Source organism: Oncorhynchus masou, chromosome 28 (genome assembly GCF_036934945.1).
Source record: "Oncorhynchus masou masou isolate Uvic2021 chromosome 28, UVic_Omas_1.1, whole genome shotgun sequence".
NCBI lineage: Eukaryota > Metazoa > Chordata > Actinopteri > Salmoniformes > Salmonidae > Oncorhynchus > Oncorhynchus masou.
The window spans coordinates 7,612,424-7,633,109 of NC_088239.1; the positions used below are offsets into that span (position 1 = coordinate 7,612,424).

The window sequence follows — 20,686 nt, forward strand, 5'->3', positions numbered from 1 at the left end:
ATACAACAGAACAGTACACAAAACTAAAAAAAAATGGTTATCAAACAAAGAACAGGTCTGAGCTGCAGCTGAGTTACAACCCAGTTGTGGTGATCTGAATCATCATTACTCATAACTCACGGCCTAGTTGGGACCCGAAGACCTCTCACTGAGACACGGTGACATTAAAAGAGAGAGGGAAGAAAACCCGTGGCAGCATGTTAGTGACCACTTTAATATCCTGACAGTATTCCAGATAGTAGCTCATATCCCGCTTAAGATCTCATTCTGGATAAGCTGTTTACATAGAAATGTTGATAATAATAATATAATATATATAATAATATAATGTATAATATAATACTAACTCCTGCCCATTTATAGATTTTTTGCAGTAAAATGGTACAACAAATGTTTTATTTTGTCTCGGGAACAGGAGTGGAGAAATATGATTTCAGCATCTCTTGAGAAAATGTGAATGTGAGTGTAATGTGTTATATTTAACACTGGCATGCAAGCAGACAGTATTTAAACCACATCAAATATGCACCTCAAGATGAACTGAAGTCTAATCAGAAACGTGTGTCACCGTTTTTCTCAGCTTTAATTTCCATAAAACCAGTCAAACTGATGACATTTGGACATTTTGCACAGGACCAATTTTTCCACTGTTTTGGAGTTCTTGCGTTTTTCTCCCCGGTCCCTAAATGAAACAGACAACTGTAGCAGTGTTAAATAGATTACTAATGCATTCATTCTATCAATGTAAGACGTTATTCTGGTGAGAACTACCTTATTTAGTCTTCTGGGGCAACAAGTTACGACAGAAGAGAAGCTGCATGTATCAAACTATAGTTGACACACAGTGGCCTAACAAATGTCGGACATTATAATAGGGCCTAACTAATGTAGTAAATTATAATAGGGCCTAACTAATGTAGTAAATTATAATAGGGCCTAACAAATGTAGGACATTATAATAGGGCCTAACAAATGTAGTAAATTATAATAGGGCCTAACAAATGTAGGACATTATAATAGGGCCTAACTAATGTAGGAAATTATAATAGGGCCTAACAGATGTAGGACATTATAATAGGGCCTAACTAATGTAGTAAATTATAATAGGGCCTAACAAATGTAGGACATTATAATAGGGCCTAACTAATGTAGTAAATTATAATAGGGCCTAACAAATGTAGGACATTATAATAGGGCCTAACTAATGTAGGACATTATAAGCAGAATCTTGTCTAGATTAGGGGCAAGTAACTAGTAATAAATTATAGTACATGTATTATAGTAGTCTAAATGATTATGGAATTATTATGGTGGATTGAATTGCTCAGGTAGCCTACTTTTTTGAAGTCACTTGTTTTTACATCATTACACAGCACCCATGATATGCAAAACTGAATAACTGAGTATCCTGAATATATTGGTGTGCATGTAAACACACTCTTTGCCCTCCGAGTAGCATCATCACAGTTCTCTCCCTGACTGTACGTACCTGCCCTGCAGCTATAAATATTCTCCTGTCTATCTGTCCAATCTCATCAATACATCCCTGCTCTTCAAACAGCTGTTGCCACGGCGAATCTCCATGGTGACAAATCACCGTGGAGACAGGGAGTCAAGCTTAATGAGAGAACACAGAGCGTTCAGACCCCCTCAGGCGATCAGGAGAAAGGGATTTGGCGCATCACTCTGCCATTAAAAATGCACATATTCAACCCCCAGAGCTGTGCAGTATTTTAGGACCACATTCTATTATCCTTTTCCATTTCAGCAGTCTTTAGGAATGAAGAATCATCTAAAAGCCTCTAGAGGCTGGACGGGGTATAGAGGATGTGTTTAATCATGTGTCAAATTAATCTTCCTTTATTTTCTTAGCCCAAATGGCAACCACTGGACCTCACACAGTGCCACACATACACTGTGGCAGAACAATTACATATTACATATTAAAACACTACTGATGAAACAGTAGACTACCTTTTTATGATCGTAATTTACATCCAGATGCTGTGATATGTGTTTTCACTACAAATTAATGACATTACATTTCAAGAATATTACATATATTATATATTTCAGTCAAATGCTCCCTAAAACACTTCAGCGAGCAGGCCTTTCTAACCCCATATATACTACCCACTACTGCAACCTGTATGATCTCATTGGCTGGCCCTCGCTTCATTACTCGTCGCCAAACCCATTGGCACCAGGTCATCTATAGCTAGGTAGAACCCCGCCTTATCTCAGCTCACTGGTCACCATAGCAGCACCCACCCGCAGCACGCGCTCCAGCAGGTATATTTCACTCGTCATCCCCAAAGCCAATTCCTCTTTTGGCCGCCTTTCCTTCCAGTTCCCTGCAGCCAATGACTGGAACGAATTGCAAAACTCACTGACGCTGGAGACTCATATCTCCCTCAATAACTTTAAGCACCAGCTGTCAGAGCAGCTTACAGATCACCGCACCTGTACATAGCCCATCTGTAAATAGCCCATCCAAATACCTCATCCCCATATTATTATTTATATTTATTTTTTTGCTCCTTTGCACCCCAGTATGTCTACTTGCACATTCATCTTCTGCACATCTATCACTCCAGTGTTCATTTGCTAAATTGTAATTATTTCACCATTATGGCCTATTCATTGCCTTACCTCCCTAATCTTACTTCATTTGCACACACTGTACATAGACATTTCTATTGTGTTATTGACTGTACGTTTGTTTATTCCATGTGTAACTCTGTGTTGTTGTTTGTGTCGTACTGCTTTGCTTTATCTTGGCCAGGTCTCAGTTGTAAATGAGAACTTGTTCTCAACTGGCCGACCTGGTTAAGTTAAATCAAGGTGAAATAAACAAAAAATGTAAAAGATATATATAGAACCAATCCCTTATGATAATGAAGTACCAGTCTTGTCCTCTTAGGGGCAGTGTAACCCACAGTAAATTGCTTTAGTACTATCTGCCTGCCTGCTGCAGACAGACAGTCAGTCGGTGGCACATGGAGAGATACATTGAGGGAGAGAGCTAGTGAGGGAAAGAGAGCGAGAGAGAGGGAGATAAATGGAGAGAGGGATTGAGCAGTGCAAATATTCAGAAGAGATTATCCCAGTTTATGTTTACTCGACCGAGCAGGTCAGTGTGCGTGTATGTACTGTATGCACTGTATGTATGCATGTACGTACGCGCGTGTGTGTGTGTGTGTGTTTATATGTGTGTGTGTGTGTTGTATGTGTGTGAGAGAGAGAGTGAGAGAGTGTGTGTGTAGTCGTGTGTGAGTGATACAGACCGACAATGTCAGATCGGGCCCCTGTGTGTTTGGCCCTTGAGGCAGTCCCACACCAACTCCCTCTCCCATGAGCCTCGGCTGCAGATGAACACTGGGACAAACAGAGCAGAGGTACCTGACTACCCTGAGTTCACTCCTCTCGTTCTGCTCTACCTCCCTCTCTCTTTCCATCACTCCCTCTATTTCATTATTTCTTGCTATCTCTACTGTCCATATCACTGTCTCATCTTCTCTCTCTTCCTAACACTGCATTTCCTCAGTCACTTTCACTCTCACCTCTCGCTCTCTGTCACCCCCCAGAGAGGTGCACGACTGGTTGGTTGGTTGCCATGAGAAGCGTCATCCCTCTCAGCCCTAAATGATGTCCCATCCCTGCTGTCTGTTTCAACCAGACTGCATGACATGAATATTCATCCATGAGTCAATGGATGTGACACATGTGCAGCCTGCAGCTACTGTAGAGCATTGATTACCCTGCAATCCATACTGCCTATTAATAAACACCACAGACGGAGAGTCAACTTTACAGCACATGGGATGTGTCTGTGTGAAGCTGGTTCCTGAGCAGGTCGAAGGTGACAGAACTAGTCCAAGGTGACAGAACTAATCCAAGGTGACAGAACTAGTCCAAGGTGACAGAACTAGTCCAAGGTGACAGAACTAGTCCAAGGTGACAGAACAGGTCCAAGGTGACAGAACTGGTCCAAGGTGACAGAACAGGTCCAAGGTGACAGAACTGGTCCAAGGTGACAGAACTGGTCCAAGGTGACAGAGCTGGTCCAAGGTGACAGAGCTAGTGCAAGGTGACAGAACTAGTCCAAGGTGACAGAACTAGTCCAAGGTGACAGAACTGGTCCAAGGTGACAGAACTGGTCCAAGGTGACAGAACTGGTCCAAGGTGACAGAGCTGGTCCAAGGTGACAGAGCTAGTGCAAGGTGACAGAACTAGTCCAAGGTGACAGAACTAGTCCAAGGTGACAGAACTGGTCCAAGGTGACAGAACAGGTCCAAGGTGACAGAGTTAGTGCAAGATGACAGAACTGGTCCAAGGTGACAGAGCTAGTGCGAGGTGACAGAGCTGGTCGAAGGTGACAGAGCTAGTGCGAGGTGACAGAGCTGGTCGAAGGTGACAGAGTTAGTGCAAGGTGACAGAGCTGGTCCAAGGTGACAGAACTAGTCCAAGGTGACAGAGCTGGTCCAAGGTGACAGAACTAGTCCAAGGTGACAGAGCTGGTCCAAGGTGACAGAACTAGTCCAAGGTGACAGAGCTGGTCCAAGGTGACAGAACTAGTCCAAGGTGACAGAGCTGGTCCAAGGTGACAGAGCTGGTCCAAGGTGACAGAGCTGGTCCAAGGTGACAGAGCTGGTCCAAGGTGACAGAGTTAGTGCAAGGTGACAGAGTTAGTGCAAGGTGACAGAACTGGTCCAAGGTGACAGAGCTGGTCCAAGGTGACAGAGTTAGTGCAAGGTGACAGAGTTAGTGCAAGGTGACAGAACTAGTCCAAGGTGACAGAGTTAGTGCAAGGTGACAGAACTAGTCCAAGGTGACAGAACTGGTCCAAGGTGACAGAACTGGTCCAAGGTGACAGAGCTAGTGCGAGGTGACAGAGCTAGTGCAAGGTGACAGAGTTAGTGCAAGGTGACAGAACTGGTCCAAGGTGACAGAGCTAGTGCGAGGTGACAGAGCTAGTGCAAGGTGACAGAGTTAGTGCAAGGTGACAGAACTGGTCCAAGGTGACAGAGCTAGTGCGAGGTGACAGAGCTGGTCCAAGGTGACAGAGCTAGTGCGAGGTGACAGAGCTAGTGCGAGGTGACAGAGCTAGTGCGAGGTGACAGAGCTGGTCGAAGGTGACAGAGTTAGTGCAAGGTGACAGAGCTGGTCCATGGTGACAGAGCTGGTCCATGGTGACAGAGCTGGTCCAAGGTGACAGAGCTAGTGCGAGGTGACAGAGCTGGTCCATGGTGACAGAGCTGGTCCATGGTGACAGAACTGGAGGTGGAACCTAGTTAATTCAATGCATGTTTGTTGGGGAGGTGTGTATGTGTGTGTGTGCATTTGTGTGTGCATGTGTTTGTGTATGTATGCCAACAGCACAGCTAACAGCCCAACCAGCCCTACTCCAGTTTAGCAAGCATCTCATTTTTCATGGACCATAACAGCCCCGCTAACGGTCCAGCTAACAGCCCAGCTAACAGCTAACGCTAACAATCTAACCCTACATCATAGCTAACAGCCCAGCTAACAGTCCAGCTAAAGCTTGCTCTAGTGAACTTGCAACATTGTATAAAATATTCTGGGCCCTCAGAGTTTCCTGTGCCAGTGATCTCGGGACAGACACACAGTTGTAGGCTATTTGCATAAGGGATAAGAAGCAGTGTTTGACTTGGGCAGGAGCTCACCGGAGCTGGGAACCGGCACCTCAAACATTCTACAGCTTCAGCTCCTGTTCCTCTTATAGAATATTATCTCAAAAGTAGTGTGGAACTCCTGCACCTAAATATAAACAATACCTGCACCCAAAAGAGTACCGGAACCTATTTCCAGTGGTGGAAAAAGTACCCAATCGTCATACTTTAGTAAAAGTAAAGATACCTTAATAGAAAATGACTCAAGTAAAAGTGAAAGTCACCCAGTAAAATACTACTTGAGTTAAAGTCACGCACGCACACACACACACCCTGTAGCAGCTGTAAAATGACTAGCCTCACCGGGAGTGGTAACAGCAGCCTCCCTGACCGTGGGTGTTAAAAGCTTATCTGGCTGAAGAGAGGACATATGACTTGTTATTGTGCAGTTTCTGTGTCAATATTGTTCAAATTTAGCCAATTCAACAAATAAAATGAAAGAAGAGGTTGAAAAATCATCAATTATTATCAATTGACAGAATTCTGACACCAAATCCTGTTTAGATTTCTGTCATTAGATAATTAGGAAAACCTTTTATACTGTATCTGCCCCACTGTCCAACAGCATGTTTCTGTTTGAAGGTCAAGGCATCATATGTATTAGTGGAGTTGCAGTATATCTGTCCACATTCCTGTGTTGTTTTGAAATCCTCCCTATTGTACAATGTGTTCTCTGGCAGTAAGTTAAAGGCCAGACTGATTTCAGCAGTTTGTTTGGGTTCATGAAAATGAGATGCTTGCTAAACTGGAGTAGGGCCATCATATCTAAGTTGGCAGGGCTGTTAGAAGGGCTGTTAGCAGGGCTGTTAGCTGGGCTGTTAGCTTGACAATTAACTGGGCTGTTATCTGGGCTGTTAACTGGGCTGTTAGCTGGGCTGTTAGCTTGACTATTAACTGGGCTGTTAGCTGGGCTGTTAACTGGGCTGTTAGCTGGGCTGTTAGCTTGACTATTAACTGGGCTGTTAGCTGGGCTGTTAGCTGGGCTGTTAGCTTGACTATTAACTGGGCTGTTAGCTGGGCTGTTAGCTTGACTATTAACTGGGCTGTTAGCTGGGCTGTTATTTGGGCTGTTAGCTTGACAATTCACTAGGCTGTTAGCTGGGCTGTTAGCTTGACTATTAACTGGGCTGTTAGCTGGGCTGTTAGCTTGACAATTAACTGGGCTGTTAGCTGGGTTGTTAGCTTGACAATTAACTGGGCTGTTAGCTGGGCTGTTAGCTGGGCTGTTGGCTGGGAAGTTAGCTTGACTATTAACTGGGCTGTTAGCTGGGCTGTTAGCTGGGCTGTTATTTGGGCTGTTAGCTTGACAATTAACTGGGCTGTTAGCTTGACTATTAACTGGGCTGTTAGCTGGGCTGTTAGCTTGACAATTAACTGGGCTGTTAGCTGGGCTGTTAGCTGGGCTGTTGGCTGGGAAGTTAGCTTGACTATTAACTGGGCTGTTAGCTGGTCAGGCCTGACTGAAATAGTCGGTACAGTGTTTCAAGTTTGTTTGTTGCAGACATGTGTAGCTAATCATGTGTGTCGCCAATGTGATTTATTATAGGATATTTATTTTTATCAGGATATTTCCAACCTGCAGACTGCAATGTTTTGATTCGTTGGCTTTATGTCAACTATTTTAACATAGTTGGCAATGGCCATAGAAGTGACTTTTTAGGTTCGTATCATTTTCATTTAGAAAATAATAAAAAATATAAATAAATAATGAGAAACCCTTGAATGAGTAGGTGAGTCCAAACTTTTGACAAGTACTGTATATATACACAGGGCCTTCGGAAAGTATTCAGACCCCTTTACTTTTTCCACATTTTGTTAAGTTACAGCCTTATTCTAAAAAAAATGTATAAAATAAATAAAATCCTCAGTAATCTACACAGAATACCCCATAATCACAAAGCGAAAACAGGTTTTTAGAAATGTTTGTAAATTGTAAAAAAAATCAAAAAAACAACAGAAACACCGTATTTCCATAAGTATTCAGACCCTTTGCTATGTGACTCAAAATTAAACTCAGGTGCATCCTGTTTCCATTGATCATCCTTGAGATGTTTCTACAACTTGATTGGAGTCCACTTGTGGTAAATTCAATTGATTGGACATGTTTGGCACACACCTGTCTATATAAGGTCACAGTTGACAGTGCATATCAGAGCAAAAACCTAGCCATGAGGTTGAAGGAATTGTCCGTAGAGCTCTGAGACATGATTGTGTCGAGGCACAGATCTGGGGAAGGGTACCAAAACATTTCAGCAGCATTGAAGGTCCCCAAGAACACAGTGGCCTCCATCATTCTTAAATGGAAGAAGTTTGGAACCACAAAGACTCTTCCTAGAGCTGGCCACCCAGCCAAACTGAGCAATTGGGGAGAAGGGCCTTGGTCAGGGAGGTGACCAAGAACCCGATGGTCACTCTAACAGAGCTCTAGTGTTCCTCTGTGGAGATGGGAAAAACTCCCAAAAGGACAACCATCTCTGAGGCACTCCACCAATCAGGCCTTTGTGGTAGAATGGCCAGTTGGAAGCCACTCCTCAGTAAAAGGAACATGACAGCCCACTTGGACTTTGCCAAAAGGCATCTGAAGATTCTCAGACCTGAATGCCAAGCGTCATGTTTTGAGGAAACCTGGCACCATCCCTACGGTGGTGCAGGCATCATGGTATGGTGCTGTTTTTCAGCGGAAGGGACAGGGAGAGTACTCAGGATCGAGGCAAAGACGAACGTAGCAAAGTACAAAAAGATCCTTGATGAAAACCTGCTTCAGGACTTTAGACTGGGGTGAAGGTTTAGGGCAATGACCCTAAGCACACAGTGAAGACAACGCAGGAGTGGCTTCGGGACAAGTCTCTGAACGTCACTGAGTGGCCCAGCCAGAGTCCGGACTTGAATCAAATCGAAACATCTCTGGACAGACCTGAAAATAGCTGTGCAGCAACGCTCCCCATCCAACCTGACAGAGCTTGATAGGATCAGAGGAGAATGGGAGAAACTCCCCAAATACAGGTGTGCCAAGCTTGTAGCGTCATACCCAAGAAGGCTCAAAGGCTGTAATCGCTTCCAAAGGTGCTTCAACAAAGTACTGAGTAAAGGGTCTGAATACTTATGTAAATTTGATATAATAAAAAAATATATATAACTTTACACGAACATTTCGGAAAACCTGCTTTTCCTTTGTCATTATGGGGTATTGTGTGTAGATTGATGAGGGGAAAAACAAATAATTTAATAAGTTTAAGAATATGGCTGTAACGTAACAAAATGTGGAAAAGTTCAAAGGGTCTGAATACTTTCCTAATGCAAAAGGGCTTTATTACAGACATAAATATTACTCAGCACCTGTCAGGTGGATGGATTATCTTGGCAAAGGACAAATGCTTACTAGCAGGGATATAAACAAACATGTTGCGTTTATATTTTTGTTCAGTGTAGTTTAGAATGACTTACAGTTCAATTTGGCTTTGTTCTTCTCTCTATCTGAGATTTATACCTCTGACTGATAAACAAATTGTGTTTGTGTTCTTCTGTCCTTTTCTTGTATTCTCGGGGTCAGAGAAAAAGAGTAGACGAGGAGAGCGTGTCTGTCTGTTTGTCTGTCTTCAGTCTTCTACCTCTCTTCCTCCCCCTATCCACTGTCATTCTTGAGCAATAATGAAGCACAAATGCAACAAGCGTAGTCATACATGAATATACTTAATTTTAATTTCCTCTGCGTACACATCACGGATAACATGAAATGGTCTACAAACACAATAGCGCCTGTTCAACCTCAGGATGCTGAAGCATTTTAGCTTGTCACCTAAAACCCTCACAAAATTTTACAGATGCGCAATTGAGAGCATCCTGTCGGACTGTATGACCGCCTGGTACAGCAACTGCACCGCCCTCACCCGCAAGGTTCTCCAGAGGGTGGTGCGGTCTGCACAACGCATCACCGGGGGAAAACTACCTGCCCACCAGGACACCTACAGCACCCGATGTCACAGGAAGGCCAAAAATATCTTCAAGGACAACAACGCTATCATCTAGAAGGCGAGGTAAGTATAGGTGCATCATACCTGGGACCAAGAGACTGAAAAACCGCTTCTATCTCAAGGCCATCAGACTGTTAAACAGCCGTCACTAACACAGAGAGGCTGCTGCCAACATACAGACTCGAATCATTGGCCACTTTAATAAATGGATCACTAGTCACTTTAAATAATGGCACTTTAATAATGTGTTCATATCTTACATTACTCATTTCATATGTATATACTGTACTCTATACCATCTACTGCATCTTGCCTATACCACTCGTTCATCGCTCATCCATATATTTATATGTACATATTCTTATCTCATCCCTTTAGATTTGTGAGTAAAATGTAGTTGTTGGGGAATTGTTAGATTACTTGTTAGCTATTACTACACTGTCGGAACTAGACGCACAAGCATTTCTCTACACTCGCATTAATAACGGCTAACCATGTGTATGTGACCAATAAAATTAGAATTTATTTTAACTACCCAGTGGTTTATACAGACTGTACCCTATCTGCTTTCTTTCATAGAGGGATGGAAACACTGTTTCGTCCAGACATCCTCCTGGTTTGCCTGTGCCAGTCTGTGCCAGTCTGTGCCAGTCTGTGCCACCCTCCCCCTCTGGCAGGAAATACTCTTGGTCTGACTGTGCAAGCTTTTGCCACCCCCCCCCCCCCCCCCCTCTCCATCATCTCAGCATGCCAGTGGCAGTGCCACCCCCTCCTGAGGAATCCTAATTAAGAAGGAAACAGGGAGGCAGGGATCTCTTTAAGGCAACCTCTGGCTGACAACTTGTTTACTAAGCTATTTTCGACCCACTCTGCAGTGCCAGGCAGGGCACAGACAAGCAGAGGGATGGAAGCGCGAGGCATAGACACTCACTCAAGGACCACCACACACACACACACACACACACACACACACACACACACACACACACACACACACACACACACACACAGACAGAGAGAGAGGAACACACACAGACACAGACAGAGAGAGAGGAACACACACAGACACACACAGACACTGGTAATGCTGCAGCGGTATGAGATAAGAGACACTATGAGGCAATGACCACCCAGTCCAATGCCTACTGACATTAATTAGAAGCCTGACAACTGACATTGTCCAGCCTCCGCCCACACACCACACGCTGTCAGGCTGAAAGAAACCCAGATGTGTCCTTCCTTTTCCACAGCTGACTGGTAGTCAGTGAGAATCAGAGTGTCTACAGTCAGTGTTTTATATTGAAGCAATAAGGCCAGAGGGGGTGTGGTATATGGCCAATATACCACGACCTGGACACAGCCCTTAGCCATGGTATATTGGTCATATATCACAAACCCCCAAGGTGCCTTAATGCTATTAGAAATTGGTTACCAACGTAACCAAGGCTGTTAGCCAATCAGCATTCAGGGCTCGAACCACCCAGTTTATATTAGGGTTTATAATTAGAGGACATGTTGTCCCCCCCATCCTCCAGGACACTACCACCCCCTAGGTATCCTACTGGAGGGGGAGAGGGGCTGGGAGGGGGGCCCTGGTGTGACCCTCATCTGTTCCCTTTCCATGGGTCTGTCCATTGCTCCATCGCTCAAACTTTCAGAGGGAATGTTGACAACCACAGAACCTCTGGAGACAGAGAATTACCCAGAGTGAATGGCTATGGAACGTTGAGGTCAATTCTTTCTAGTGTTGTAAACAAACATGATGATCATTACCAACCAACCAGGCGTGGGCTAACACAGGCCTCCGTCCTTCATACAGCATTTTGATCTAATGCAGGATTAGGTTGTGCGGTTGTTATTATTATTTTGTCTGATGGACGGATTAGTGGTTATCACAGTAGAAAGGATTCCAGCCCCATCTCTCTCTCTCTCTCTTTATATATATATATATCTTTTCCCATCTCTCTCTCTCTCTCTTTATATATATCTATCCCCATCTCTCTCTCTTTATATATATATATCTATCCCCATCTCTCTCTCTATCCCCATCTCTCTCTCTCTCTCTTTATATATATCTATCCCCATCTCTCTCTCTCTCTTTATATATATCTATTCCCATCTCTCTCTCTCTCTCTTTATAGATATCTATCCCCATCTCTCTCTCTATCCCATCTCTCTCTTTATATATACAGTGCCATGCGAAAGTATTCGGCCCCCTTGAACTTCACGACCTTTTGCCACATTTCAGGCTTCAAACATAAAGATATAAAACTGTATTTTTTGTGAAGAATCAACAACAAGTGGGACACAATCATGAAGTGGAACGACATTTTTAACAAATCAAAAACTGAAAAATTGGGCGTGCAAAATTATTCAGCCCCCTTAAGTTAATACTTTGTAGCGCCACCTTTTGCTGCGATTACAGCTGTAAGTCGCTTGGGGTATGTCTCTATCAGTTTTGCACATCGAGAGACTGACATTTTTTCCCATTCCTCCTTGCAAAACAGCTCGAGCTCAGTGAGGTTGGATGGAGAGCATTTGTGAACAGCAGTTTTCAGTTCTTTCCACAGATTCTCGATTGGATTCAGGTCTGGACGTTGACTTGGCCATTCTAACACCTGGATATGTTTATTTTTGAACCATTCCATTGTAGATTTTGCTTTATGTTTTGGGTCATTGTCTTGTTGGAAGACAAATCTCCGTCCCAGTCTCAGGTCTTTTGCAGACTCCATCAGGTTTTCTTCCAGAATGGTCCTGTATTTGGCTCCATCCATCTTCCCATCAATTTTAACCATCTTCCCTGTCCCTGCTGAAGAAAAGCAGGCCCAAACCATGATGCTGCCACCACCATGTTTGACAGTGGGGATGGTGTGGTCATGGTGATGAGCTGTGTTGCTTTTACGCCAAACATAACGTTTTGCATTGTTGCCAAAAAGTTCCATTTTGGTTTCATCTGACCAGAGCACCTTCTTCCACATGTTTGGTGTGTCTCCCAGGTGGCTTGTGGCAAACTTTAAACAACACTTTTTATGGATATCTTTAAGAAATCGCTTTCTTCTTGCCACTCTTCCATAAAGGCCAGATTTGTGCAATATACGACTGATTGTTGTCCTATGGACAGAATCTCCCACCTCAGCTGTAGATCTCTGCAGTTCATCCAGAGTGATCATGGGCCTCTTGGCTGCATCTCTGATCAGTCTTCTCCTTGTATGAGCTGAAAGTTTAGATGGACGGCCAGGTCTTGGTAGATTTGCAGTGGTCTGAAGCTTCTTCCATTTCAATATTATCTCTTGCACAGTGCTCCTTGGGATGTTTAAAGCTTGGGAAATCTTTTTGTATCCAAATCCGGCTTTAAACTTCTTCACAACAGTATCTCGGACCTGCCTGGTGTGTTCCTTGTTCTTCATGATGCTCTCTGCGCTTTTAACGGACCTCTGAGACTATCACAGTGCAGGTGCATTTATACGGAGACTTGATTACACACAGGTGGATTGTATTTATCATCATTAGTCATTTAGGTCAACATTGGATCATTCAGAGATCCTCACTGAACTTCTGGAGAGAGTTTGCTGCACTGAAAGTAAAGGGGCTGAATAATTTTGCATGCCCAATTTATCAGTTTTTGATTTGTTAAAAAAGTTTGAAATATCCAATAAATGTCGTTCCACTTCATGATTGTGTCCCACCTGTTGTTGATTCTTCACAAAAAAATACAGTTTTATATCTTTCTGTTTGAAGCCTGAAATGTGGCAAAAGGTCGCAAAGTTCAAGGGGGCCGAATACTTTCGCATGGCACTGTATATATAAAGAGAGAGAGAGATGGGGATAGATATATATAAAGAAAGAGAGAGAGATGGGATAGAGAGAGATGGGGATAGATATATATAAAGAGAGAGAGAGATGGGGATAGATATCTATAAAGAGAGAGAGAGAGAGAGAGATGGGGATAGATATCTATAAAGAGAGAGAGAGAGAGAGAGAGAGAGAGAGAGAGATGGGGATAGATATCTAGGCACTGTATATCTATCCCCATCTCTCTCTTTATATATATATTTATATCCCCATCTCTCTCTTTATATATATCTATCCCCATCTCTCTCTCTCTTTATATATATCCCCATCTCTCTCTTTATATATATATATATCCCCATCTCTCTCTTTATCCCCATCTCTCTCTCTATCTCCATCTCTCTCTCTCTCTCTCTCTCTCTATCCCCATCTCTCTCTCTCTCTCTCTATCCCCATCTCTCTCTCTCTCTCTCTCTATCCCCATCTCTCTCTCTCTCTATCCCCATCTCTCTCTCTCTCTATCCCCAACTCTCTCTATCCCCATCTCTCTCTCTCTCTCTGTCTCTCTCTCTCTATCCCCATCTCTCTCTCTCTATCCCCATCTCTCTCTCTCTCTCTCTCTCTCTCCCTCTATCCCCATCTCTCTCTATCCCCATCTCTCTCTCTATCCCCATCTCTCTCTCTCTCTATCCCCATCTCTCTCTCTCTATCCCCATCTCTCTCTCTCTCTATCCCCATCTCTCTCTCTATCCCCATCTCTCTCTCTCTCTCTATCCCCATCTCTCTCTCTCTCTCTCTCTCTATCCCCATCTCTCTCTCTCTCTCTATCCCCATCTCTCTCTCTCTCTCTCTCTATCCCCATCTCTCTCTCTATCCCCATCTCTCTCTCTATCCCCATCTCTCTCTCTATCCCCATCTCTCTCTCTCCTTCAATTCCTCCTGCACCACCTCTCTTTCTTGTCTTCCTGCACCACCTTTCTCCTATTCCAGGAGTGGCCAGCTCTGAGGTGTGATCAGCTCTGAGGTGTGATCCTCTAGAGGCTGATATGACAATAGCCACACATATGTCAATAGCCACAAAACCACACATACCACATATTCATACCTCCTTCCCGGTTGTTGCTATCAATCTTACAGCCGGCTACATCCTGCTTCATGGTGTTACAGGGGGCTGTACGGATGGCGATAACTCCATGTCAGGTTGGCCAATATACCATGTTGCCAGATTGCCTGATATGACATGTTGGCTGATATGACATGTTGCCAGGTTGCCTGATATGACATGTTGCCAGGTTGGCTGATATGACATGTTGCCAGGTTGGCTGATATGACATGTTGCCAGGTTGGCTAATAAGACATGTTGCCAGGTTGGCTGATATGACATGTTGCCAGGTTGGCTGATACACCCAAACAAAGGCACTGCATTCATCCACCTCTGGCCTGCACGCCTCCCTACCACTGAGGAAGTACAGTTCCCGCTCAGCCCAGTCAAAACTGTTCGCTGCTCTGGCCCCCCAATGGTGGAACAAACTCCCTCACGACGCCAGGACAGCGGAGTCAATCACCACCTTCCGGAGACACCTGAAACCCCACCTCTTTAAGGAATACCTAGGATAGGATAAAGTTATCCTTCTCACCCCCCCCCTTAAATGATTTAGATGCACTATTGTAAAGTGGCTGTTCCACTGGATGTCATAAGGTGAATTCACCAATTTGTAAGTCGCTCTGGATAAGAGCGTCTGCCAAATGACTTAAATGTAAATGTAAATATGACATGTTGCCAGGTTGGCTGATATGACATGTTGCCAGGTTGGCTGATATGACATGTTGCCAGGTTGGCTGATATGACATGTTGCCAGGTTGGCTGATTTGACATGTTGCCTGATATGACATGTTGCCAGGTTGGCTGATATGACATGTTGCCAGGTTGGCTGATATGACATGTTGCCAGGTTGGCTGATATGACATGTTGCCAGGTTGGCTGATATGACATGTTGCCAGGTTGGCTGATATGACATGTTGCCAGGTTGGCTGATATGACATGTTGCCAGGTTGGCTGATATGACATGTTGCCAGGATGCCTGATATGACATGTTGCCAGGATGCCTGATATGACATGTTGCCAGGTTGGCTGATATGACATGTTGCCAGGTTGGCTGATATGACATGTTGCCAGGTTGGCTGATATGACATGTTGCCAGGTTGGCTGATATGACATGTTGCCAGGTTGGCTGATATGACATGTTGCCAGGTTGGCTGATATGACATGTTGCCAGGTTGGCTGATATGACATGTTGCCAGGTTGGCTGATATGACATGTTGCCAGGTTGGCTGATATGACATGTTGCCAGGTTGGCTGATATGACATGTTGCCAGGTTGGCTGATAAGACATGTTGCCAGGTTGGCTGATAAGACATGTTGCCAGGTTGGCTGATATGACATGTTGCCAGGTTGGCTGATATGACATGTTGTCAGGTTGGCTGATATGACATGTTGCCAGGTTAGCTGATATGACATGTTGGCTGATATGACATGTTGCCAGGTTGGCTGATAAGACATGTTGCCAGGTTGGCTGATATGACATGTTGGCTGATATGACATGTTGCCAGGTTGGCTGATAAGACATGTTGCCAGGTTGGCTGATAAGAGATGTTGCCAGGTTGGCTGATAAGACATGTTGCCAGGTTGGCTGATAAGACATGTTGCCAGGTTGGCTGATAAGACATGTTGCCAGGTTGGCTGATAAGACATGTTGCCAGGTTGGCTGATAAGACATGTTGCCAGGTTGGCTGATATGACATGTTGGCTGATATGACATGTTGCCAGGTTGGCTGATAAGACATGTTGCCAGGTTGGCCGATATGACATGTTGGCTGATATGACATGTTGCCAGGTTGGCTGATATGACATGTTGGCTGATATGACATGTTGGCTGATATGACATGTTGGCTGATATGACATGTTGCCAGGTTGGCTGATAAGACATGTTGCCAGGTTGGCTGATATGACATGTTGCCAGGTTGGCTGATATGACATGTTGCCAGGTTGGCTGATATGACATGTTGCCAGGTTGGCTGATATGACATGTTGCCAGGTTGGCTGATAAGACATGTTGCCAGGTTGGCTGATATGACATGTTGGCTGATAAGACATGTTGGCTGATATGACATGTTGGCTGATATGACATGTTGCCAGGTTGGCTGATATGACATGTTGCCAGGTTGGCTGATAAGACATGTTGCCAGGTTGGCTGATATGACATGTTGCCAGGTTGCCTGATATGACATGTTGGCTGATATGACATGTTGCCAGGTTGGCTGATATGACATGTTGGCTGATATGACATGTTGCCAGGTTGGCTGATAAGACATGTTGCCAGGTTGGCTGATAAGACATGTTGCCAGGTTGGCTGATATGACATGTTGGCTGATAAGACATGTTGCCAGGTTGGCTGATATGACATGTTGGCTGATATGACATGTTGCCAGGTTGGCTGATAAGACATGTTGCCAGGTTGGCTGATAAGACATGTTGCCAGGTTGGCTGATAAGACATGTTGCCAGGTTGGCTGATAAGACATGTTGCCAGGTTGGCTGATAAGACATGTTGCCAGGTTGGCTGATATGACATGTTGGCTGATATGACATGTTGCCAGGTTGGCTGATAAGACATGTTGCCAGGTTGGCTGATATGACATGTTGCCAGGTTGGCTGATATGACATGTTGCCAGGTTGGCTGATATGACATGTTGGCTGATATGACATGTTGCCAGGTTGGCTGATATGACATGTTGCCAGGTTGGCTGATAAGACAGCATCAAGAAGATTCATACTGAATACAAGAACACTGGACAAGCTTTTTAATCCTATGGCGTCTCTAATCAAGAGCTATAAAGTGGTAGTAGTGGGACTGGCTGTGCTTCAGAGCTATCCTGAAAGCATCAAAGCTATGATGCAGCCATTCCACTATGTTTAACTGGCTAAACGGTCCCTTATCTAGGAGGTAGAAGCAGAGTCCTTCAGCAGACAGAATTTAAGACACCAGTGGCATATGTATGTACTGCTGTGACAAATAGGACATCAGTTGGATCTGATAGATGCCATTTCCCCCATGACCTTCACCTCCCAATCTGCCGGCACTTAATGGAGTGCTTCTTTATCCACAGGTTGCTAACGGCAACAGATCTAGATTTGCATTTTAAGTATTTTAGCAGACACTCTCATCCAGAGCGAATTACAATTGCAATCTCTTGTATGAAGCATTACTAAACACGCAACAACACATAACTAACACCGTACTGTACGAACTCTAGTCCACAGAGACAATTGAGATGTTCCCAGTTCACTTCTAGCCCAGTTCAGTTCCAACTGAGTCCTGTCTCGTCAGAAACATCAAGAGAGACTGTTCCACCTGCAGGGGCTGGAAGGGAGGACGCACCAAAGATACTAAATACTGTATAGAGCAAGAGAACTCAGACTAACGATTGAAAATGCACCAGAGGGATCCGTGAGTCATCAAAATGAGACGCTGAGGGCCACGACTGTGGCGAGCCCCAGAATCCGAGGAGCCTCACACGTTCTGCACTCACTTTGTTTACCCTGGTCAACTAGCATAGAGGTTAAAGAGGAACGTGGGTCACAGATAGAGGAGTGGAGAGATAGTGAAAGAGAGAGAAAGGAGGGGGGCAAGGATATAGATAGCGATATACTCATTTATATATACTGTATATATATAAGAGAGAGAGAGAGAGAGAGAGAGACTGCCTCTCTGCCTGTCTGCTTCTTTGCCTGCCTGCCTCTCTCCCTGTCATGTGAGTGTGACAGTGTGAATGCACCTGTGGTCATTTCCCATGCTTCCTATATGACCCTCTATCACAAGCCACCGCCTAACCACCTGTCAAACACAGTTAACCTACTGCTCTGCTGTTCCTGGGAGGCAGTGGAATGATGGATGAGAATGGCAAAAGAGGAGAGGACGGAAGGGGGGGGTTTGGAGATCCCAGAAAGCATTGCTGGTTTTGTCACGGAAAGCTGTCAGAGGAGAGGAGGACGATGTCTATTTAAGGAGAAAGAATTCCAGCTACTCCAGCCAATGAGAGAACAGCCATTTCCTTCATTCCCAAAGACATAAGAAATAATTTGAGCTTTCTACATAGTTGGGCCTATGCCAGCTCTGCCAGGGAGCTAGTCTATTATGCATTGTCTGTGGAATGAAACCTCCTATTGCAGAATAGACTGTCTTTACTTGATGTATATGTTCTCACAGCTTGTACAGTATGAAAGGGAAAATAATGTCCTGGATGTTGAAATACGTTGACAATGATTCCCACAGATTCTAATGGTGGTAAATTAAACTACTGATATATAGGTGAACATAAATCATTACAAAAATATGTCTAATTAACTAAATTATTAGTATAGGCAGGTGGCCACTACTAGGTACAGACGTGGAGTAATGAAATTCTATTGCCTGGTCTGTACAGACTTGGATACAGTGTGAGAGAAAAGGCCATTGTCAGAGAGGGGGGATTTACTGTGTCATATCAAAAAATGTTAGTCAAGTTTGATCCTATAGCAATGAGGACCATTGCATTGGCATTGGACGAACAATTTTGATTCATCACACTCAGACAGCGCTAAAAGACAATATTGTCTGTAAGGTTTACCGGCTATTCAATCAGAATTGCGACATAACATTAATAAGAGCTATTGATTCACGGACGTGTTCCACTTCCTGTAGTTAGATACATGACATCATGTGAGAAGGATCCCCAACCTATAGGCTGTAGGCTATATGGCCCGAAGCCTCCAGTGATGATCCATGGCCCGAAGCCTCCAGTCTGGCGCCTCCAGCGACGGTCTCCAGTCTGGCACCTCCAGCGACGGTCTCCAGTCTGGCACCTCCAGCGACGGTCCCCAGTCCAGAGCCTCCAGCGATGGTCCCCAGTCCAGAGCCTCCAGCGACGGTCCCCAGTCCGGAGCCTGCAGCGTCGGTCCCCAGTCCAGAGCCTGCAGCGACGGTCCCCAGTCCAGAGCCTCCAGCGATGGTCCCCAGTCCAGAGCCTCCAGCGACGGTCCCCAGTCCGGAGCCTGCAGCGTCGGTCCCCAGTCCAGAGCCTCCAGCGTCGGTCCCCAGTCCAGAGCCTCCAGCGACGGTCCCCAGTCCAGAGCCTCCAGCGACGGTCCCCAGTCCAGAGCCTCCAGCGACGGTTCCCAGTCCGGAGCCTCCAGCGACGGTCCCCAGTCCAGAGCCTGCAGCGACGGTCCCCAGTCCGGAGCCTCCAGCGACGGTCCCCAGTCCGGAGCCTCCAGCGACGGTCCCCAGTCCGGAGCCTGCAGCGACGGTCCCCATTCTGGCACCTCCAGCGACGGTCCCCAGTCCAGAGCCTCCAGCGATGGTCCCCAGTCCAGAGCCTCCAGCGACGGTCCCCAGTCCGGAGCCTGCAGCGACGGTCCCCAGTCCAGAGCCTCCAGCGACGGTCCCCAGTCCGGAGCCTCCAGCGATGGTCCCCAGTCCGGAGCCTCCAGCGACGGTCCCCAGGCCGGAACCTGCAGCGACGGTCCCCAGGCCGGAACCTGCAGCGACGGTCCCCAGTCCAGAGCCTCCAGCGACGGTCCCCAGTCCAGAGCCTCCAGCGACGGTCCCCAGTCCAGAGCCTCCAGCGACGGTCCCCAGTCCAGAGCCTCCAGCGACGGTCCCCAGTCCGGAGCCTCCAGCGACGGTCCCCAGTCCAGAGCCTGCAGCGACGGTCCCCAGTCCGGAGCCTCCAGCGACGGTCCCCAGTCCGGAGCCTGCAGCGACGGTCCCCATTCTGGCACCTCCATCAACGGTCCCCAGTCCAGAGCCTGCAGCGACGGTCCCCAGGCCGGAACCTGCAGCGACAATCTACGTTCCGGAGGCCCCGGCGACAATCCCTGCACCAGAGGCGCCACCGATGTGGGGAGAGGCTCAAGCAGAGCGGGGCCCCAGAGCCTCCACCGAGAGTAGATGCCCACCGGACCCTCCCCTATAGGTTCAGGTTTGCGGTCGGGGTCCGCACCTTTGGGGGGGGATACTGTCATGCCCTGACCTTAGAGATCCTTATTATTCTCTATGGTTGGTTAGGTCAGGGTGTGACTCGGGTGGGAAAGTCTATGTTTTCTATTCCTTTGTTTTTGGCTGTGTGTGGTTCCCAATCAGAGGCAGCTGTCTATCGTTGTCTCTGATTGGGGATCACATATAAGTTGTCATTT

At 45.8% G+C, this 20,686-nt stretch overlaps 1 protein-coding gene across 2 annotated transcripts in view; it reads right to left on the minus strand.

The window, feature by feature from the left end:
• Positions 1-20,686, minus strand: part of LOC135517132 (rho guanine nucleotide exchange factor 4-like) — a 122,571-nt gene that overhangs the window by 37,980 nt on the left and 63,905 nt on the right. The window lies entirely within an intron of this gene.